Raw genomic sequence first — 6,448 nt, 5'->3', positions numbered from 1 at the left:
CCGAGCCGTGTTCATTGTTTTTACTGAACACTAAAGAGGCTGAAGAGGTCACGATCATCAGACTTAGGGATGGCAGGATGCAAAATGGAAGGAACAGTAAATACACTGAATGACAGAATTATAGCTAGAAATATCTGGGCAAGTTGGCAAGATAGACTGAACTGAATAGGATGAAATGAGCAGTAATGCAAGGGTTCTGTATTTGCACTCCAGGTATCATCTCTTTAGAATCAAGTGGGGCTGAGGGGTTGGGAAATACAGTCTAAAACAGTGGTTCTCAACTTTCCTAATGCCATGACCCTTTAATACAGTTCTCATGTTGTGGTGATCCCCCAACCATAAAATTATTTTCACTGCTACTTCATAACTGTAATTTTGCTACTGTTATGAATCGTAATGTAAATATCTGATATGCAGGTGTATTCACATTGTTACAAAGGGGTTGCGACCCACAGGTTGAGAACTGCTGGTCTAAGAAGAAGTTTAAAAGAGAAATGGATAATTCAGTTGATAATAAGCTTAACAGGGGTCAATGGCATAGATTCTTAATTAGACCTTAAAGGATTTTAATAACAATAGGAAATGTAGTACCAAGTAGGTGATAGCATTGTCTTCTCAGTGCTGCTAAGGCCTCCCTTGAGGCACTTTATTCATTAAGAACAAAGAATTTGGAGATACCCGGAGCAAGAGTGGTAATAACAGTAAGGGCACCAGGGCAAAGGGCCTATGCATTAGGGTGGAGTGGTGGGCAGGGCACTGATGGGGAGTGGAGAGCCAGGCCAGACCATTACTGGGCTGTGAGGTCTTGGTGGAGGCAGGAGCTGGTGACAGGACTCCCAGAACAGAAGCACAGAACCCGGTGGTTGGCTGGCCAGCTCTCCTAGGTTTTGGCGCTCTAGTCAGGCCACACTATGGATAGGTTTTCCTTTCTTCCTACTTCCCTTATCCAGGGATAAATTCTCTTGGGCCCCTGAGCAAAATTTTGTGCTCTGGAAATGTCATTCACATTCACAAATTATGCCAGTTATTTCCCTTGGAAAGCCTTCAAAAGTACCCTTTAGCTGATTTCCTGGGAAGCCAAGATGGTGGCAGTTTGCCTCAGCATCACCACCCAGAGAAATTACTGAAACAATAAAGCAAAAGGCCTAAGAGAACAGGCTTTGAAATCATGTGGACCTGAGTTTAAAGGTCAGTCTCTCCTACCATCTTTGAGACCACAGACAAGTTACTCAAACTTTCTGAGACTTGGTTTCTTCTGCGAGGTGGTAGTGATGTGGGTATGAAGTGAGACAATGGGTCTACAAAATACAGCACAATATGGGACATGGAGTAGGTGCCTAATGAATGCTGTCGCTAATATTACTACATTTACTACCACCATCCCTTCTCTTTCTTCCTCCCCCAATCTTCTCTGAGCCAGACACTATCGTAAGCAGAGGATATGGTGGAAAACAAGACAAATATAGACATACCCCTTGCCTCTACCAAGCTTACACTCCAACCAGCATGGTCCAGTTGAACTTTTGGTAATGATGGGAATTGTTCTATGTGTGCACTCTCCACTATGGCAGCCAGAAGACACAGGTGACATTAGAGCACTAGAAATGTGACAGGTGTGACTGAAGTGGATTTTAAATTTTATTTAGTTTTAATGAATTAAGAGCCTATGAAAATAATTACATGTGAAATTAGGAAGCACAGCTGTAGATGTTTTTCAGACATGTTTCCAAGCAGAATAAAGATGGACTGAAAGAGAAATGCACCTAAAGCATCCAGTACAGGACCTGGAAAATTCCCCTGTTTGCTCATTCATCACATTTAATGGTTGATTATGCATCAGTATTATCTCAGGTGCTGGTGCTATGGGGGAGAAGTAAGCACGGTCTCCACCTTCAGGGAGCTCATGGTTTAGTGGGGGTCTTCAAGTAAGTGATTTCACCCAGGTGAGGTAAGCATATGCACAGGTGCTGGGGTGAGGCATCTAACCCAGACAAGCAGTCTCAGGACACCTGCTGAGTCTTGTATAAGGAGATCTCAGAGTAGGGGCTCAACTGATACTTATTCCATTTACAACAACAGATTATGTGCCAGAGCTAATAAACCCACTGCTGGTGGCAGTTGTGAACATGGCTCTAGGAAAAACTTGTAACTACAATCGGTCTGTTTTCTTCTAAATTGCCCTTTTGTGTTTTTTTTGTAGAGTCTAATTTTATCTCCCTTCTGTCAGCCACATTTTCTTCCACCTATGGACATTCTGTTAATGACATGTATAATTTTAACTGTTTTATTAGTAGGTAGTAATTTAGATATTTTAATATTTTAGAATATTTTCTTTGAGACAGAGTCTCACCCTGTCATCCTCAGTAGAGTGCTGGGATGTCATAGCTCATAACAACCTCAAACTCTTGGACTCAAGTAATCCTCTTGCCTCAGCCTCCGGAGTAGCTGGGACTACAGGTGCCCCTCACAACACCTGGCTAAATTTGTTGAAGTTTTTTGATCAGACAAACTCTGCTACTTCTAAGGTGACATCAACTCTCGCTATGGTTTGGTTGTAAAATTCTGATACTTGTATAAAGAAACGATGAATAAGGCCAGAACGTGAAGAAGCTGTTACTGATTGGCTGAGTTTGCTGAATCTGGCTGTGATATTGACGCACAATCAGAGGAGTGAGGATTATAATAATTGCTTATGTGGAAAAGTGGGATTCTATGCACACTTGCATATTTTATGCAATAGTTTGAATTGTTCAAAGTTGGTATGTGCCATCTAGCCAAAGAATTCTGCAGCTCGCTTAACAACAGGCACAGCTTTATACTGTATGGTTTCCATAATCACACTTGAGTGTATAAAGTAGGGTGATGTGTGTGAGTCCTTCTCTGATGTCAGCTCATGTGATGTGGCTTGGTTTTGTGAAGCCCTGGCCTATTTAAATCCTCAGGGGTCACTGGCTTTGACAATGGCAGAGTTGCCTCTGGTGAAGGCAATCATAAATTTATGTAGCCCCTTTGAAAAGTGTCTTCTTTCATGTTTTGGGAGCCTAAAACATTCATGCCCTTTTGCCCAGTGATCTACTTCTAGGAACCTATCCACAGGAAGTAATGGGACATGTATACAGTAAAGACTTTATGTAGAGTTATCTGTAGTTGCTAAGGACAGGAAGAAACTTAAATGACTAATAGTGTAATAACACATAGCCAGGAAAATGATGCTCATGAAAGACTTTTGCTAGAACACTAATTAAGAAAAAAAGCAGAGACTAAACAACCATATTTTGGAGACAGACAGCTTGGGTTTGAATCTTGGCCCTGGTACTTACTAGCTGTGTGACTTGGGCAAGTCACCTGAATTCTAAGAACCCTGGAAAAATGCAACCCTAGAAAAATGGAGGTCATAATGATAATATCTAGTTCAGAGGGACTTCTAAAGATTAAATGACATAATGAAGATAAAAGACTAACACCACACAAAGTATATTTACTAGGTCCCCACTAAATGCTGACTTTCTATGGATTTCAAGACAAAAATAGAAGGAAAGGAAATATGCCATAACAGTGCTCAATCTGGGATCATGGGTGATTTGATTCTTTGTGTACTTTTCAACTTCCCAAAATTTCTGCAATGAACTACTTTTGTACTAAAGTATCATATCATGATGATGTAATACAATAAGGTGTTTTTTTTTCTTCAAAAGAATTGTACTATAATGGAACAGTACTTCTCTCTTTCTCCTTCTCTTCCAAGGGAAGAGGTGGGGGCCAGCATCCCCTCACCCCCAATAGCAGGAGAGAGATGCCCTCTGGGTCCTTCCCTTGGCAGAGCCTCACACATATACAGCCTGTCCTCTGGGGGCGTCTGGGTTGAAGGGGTACTTGCCACCTGTTGATGGTGCTGTGTGGACAGTTGGGGGTGCGGTGGGGCTGGAACAGATGATCTCAGGAGTTACTCCTGTCTCTGAGAGTCTAGATGCCAAGACATTCTAACGTTTGTCGTCCTCCTCCCCAAGTCTTACCTGGTCTGAATCCAACACTGCATAAAATTCTAAGGTGGGAAAGACTCCTACTAGCTTTCCACCTCCAGGCCTCTCCCCCCAAAACAGTGGTAATAGTGTCTATGGTGCTGGACGTTAAGAGTTAAGAGTGAGTAGCAAAAAACCCCCTAGATCAGGAGCACAAGACGAGGTTAACTTAGCTGCAGCAGCTGCCTTTGAGAGCGTAATTTATATTTGGAGTGTAATTTCTCTCAGATATAGCTCTTTTTTGACATGGCAAATAGCAAAGTATCTTCCGGCTTTGGACACACTCTAGGAATGAAAGAGGCATAAAACATAAAGGGTGTGTGTGTGTATGTGTGTGTGTGCGCGCGCGAGCTCATACCACCAAACCTTTACTTTTGCCCCCTATGATCTATGTCCTTCACGGATAACGAGGTTGCCCTGTGCTCCAGCAAGTGGCTCTTGAGCTGTATTTTGCGAACTGAAAATCCTAAGCACCAAAACCAACTAAGTCGATCCCCTCATTCCGACCAGAGAAGCAGTTTCTAGTCCTCTGTCCTGAGTGCTGTTCCTCATCATGACTCCCCTGGGGTTCACCTTTAGATCCCAGGTGTGTCTCTCAAGCCCTGGAAAACCAAGAATGACAAACAGCGCTCCCAGCCCCTCCTCCACGCAGCGAGGTCATCGTATGCTAATGAAGCCCGGGGAGGCAGCCGCGCTGCCCCTGCGAGCGCGCCCGCGGGTTCACAGCACTCCCGCGCCACTGCAACGCAGGCACGATCACCCTGCGCTGCCGCAGACCCTCCTGCCGCCGCCGGGGGCGGCTGGGGTAGGTGTCAGGACCACCGCCCTGAGTTCACAGCTGGATTTCTCACATGTAAGACATGTTTTCTCACTCTCCTCCTATGCTTTCCACTGCAGTGACGGTGGGGACAGCGTACCGGAATCACCTGTAGGGCGTTTAGAACTCCACAGCCCCCTCCCCAAATTCTAGACCGCTCGTTCTGAGAAAGAAAATCTCAGAACATTCAGGGTTTGGTGGGCCGTGGAGTTGGAGAAAGCCCCACAGGTGATTCTGGATGCGCACCCCTCCCAACACAAACGTACACACGGACACATCTTGTGACTCCTGGACTAAACAGGTCAACCTTAGATTCTCTTCCTGACCCTCCCCTCCTTTATTCACCAAAGTGTCTGGGTTCTCCTCAGCTTCCCTTCTTCCCGCCCACAGTCTTTGTGGAGTGACCCAAAGTCCTAGAACCCCACGGGACGGTCGGAGGCTTTGACCGGCAGACATTAGGAAAAGGTTCCCTGCTCCTCGCCGCCCTTGTGCACCCTGGAGCGCGAACTGGATATCAAGGAGTCAAGGTTAAGACCAAAAGGAAGAAATCTGACCAGTTGCTTCAGCAAACTGTCTGGAACAAGGCTGCCTCCCACCTGCACACCTTTGGGGCTGGGGGGGGGCAACCCATCTCAGAGGGAGCCGGGCCCCCATTCTATGTCCTTCCTGGTTCCCGCACCCCTCGAGTGGGGCTTCCCTTCCTGTAGAGCTTTGCGCCAGGTGGTACCGTTAGGGTGGGCGCAGTGGTTTCTGCTGCAGCCCCTTCCCTGGCCATGGGACCAGCTCTGGCTTTGCCCTCCTTTTCCAAGTTGCTGCACCCCGCGTCTCCAGGGCCGGAGACCCCCACCGCGGCGCCGGCAGCCGTCTTACCTCACCATGCAACACTTGGTTGCGCGGTGGCCCGGGGCGCTCCTTCCTCGCGGTTTATACCCTTACTTGGGAGGCAAGAGGAACCGAGAGACAGAAAGGGGACCGAAGCTGGCGTCGGAGCGTCTTCCCGCCCACGCAGCCCTCTCGGGGGAGGGAGATGGCAGCTGGAGTGGGCGCTAGGGAGATCCGGCGGCCAGACTGTGGCTGGGCAGCGCCTGGGTCTTCGCCTCTGCCGGGGGACCTGCAGCTCCGAAGCAGTCCATCCCGGCTGCCCGCCACTACGGCACTGCGGCTCTGTGCCCTGCCCCTCGCAGCCTGGCAAGTCCAGCTGCCACTCTCACAGCGGAGCCCTGCCTCCGGGCTCAAAGCCCGCCCCCGCCACACACCCGCGCGCGCGCATACACACGCGCCACACACAAATACACGCGCGCACACAGACACGGGCGCGCACGCACATGGATGTGAATGCGCTCAGTGAGGGCCGGAGCGCCTTGGGTGTATCTTGGGGCCCCTGGTCGTTAGGACACTTCTTACTGACAAGGCTTCGGTTTGGAAGGAGTAGTTCAGGGCTTTTAGCTGTGTGAAGAGGCTGTAACCTGGGTGGGCATCAGAGACCAGTTGACCCCAGAGGCCTAGGACGACTGTTTGACAAATAAAATACCCACTGGAAATTTCCCTTTTCTCAGTCTGGCTACGAGTTGCCCTAATCATGACCAAATCAGAGAAAAAATAAATATATAAA

The 6,448-nt window shown here is 47.6% G+C and overlaps 1 protein-coding gene across 1 annotated transcript in view; it reads right to left on the bottom strand.

The window, feature by feature from the left end:
• The window catches only part of DGKG (diacylglycerol kinase gamma), a 202,205-nt gene extending 196,211 nt beyond the window's left edge, over positions 1 to 5,994 (bottom strand). The window contains exon 1 of the mRNA XM_003792723.1: positions 5,707 to 5,994. The gene's annotated coding sequence lies outside the window, so the exon portion shown is untranslated. The remainder of the gene's footprint in view (positions 1 to 5,706) is intronic.
• Positions 5,995 to 6,448: the final 454 nt, after the last annotated feature.

This window comes from Otolemur garnettii, unplaced genomic scaffold (genome assembly GCF_000181295.1).
Source record: "Otolemur garnettii isolate 467f Iridium unplaced genomic scaffold, OtoGar3 scaffold00060, whole genome shotgun sequence".
Classification (NCBI taxonomy): Eukaryota; Metazoa; Chordata; class Mammalia; order Primates; family Galagidae; genus Otolemur; species Otolemur garnettii.
This window is presented reverse-complemented; position numbering and strand designations above follow the sequence as displayed.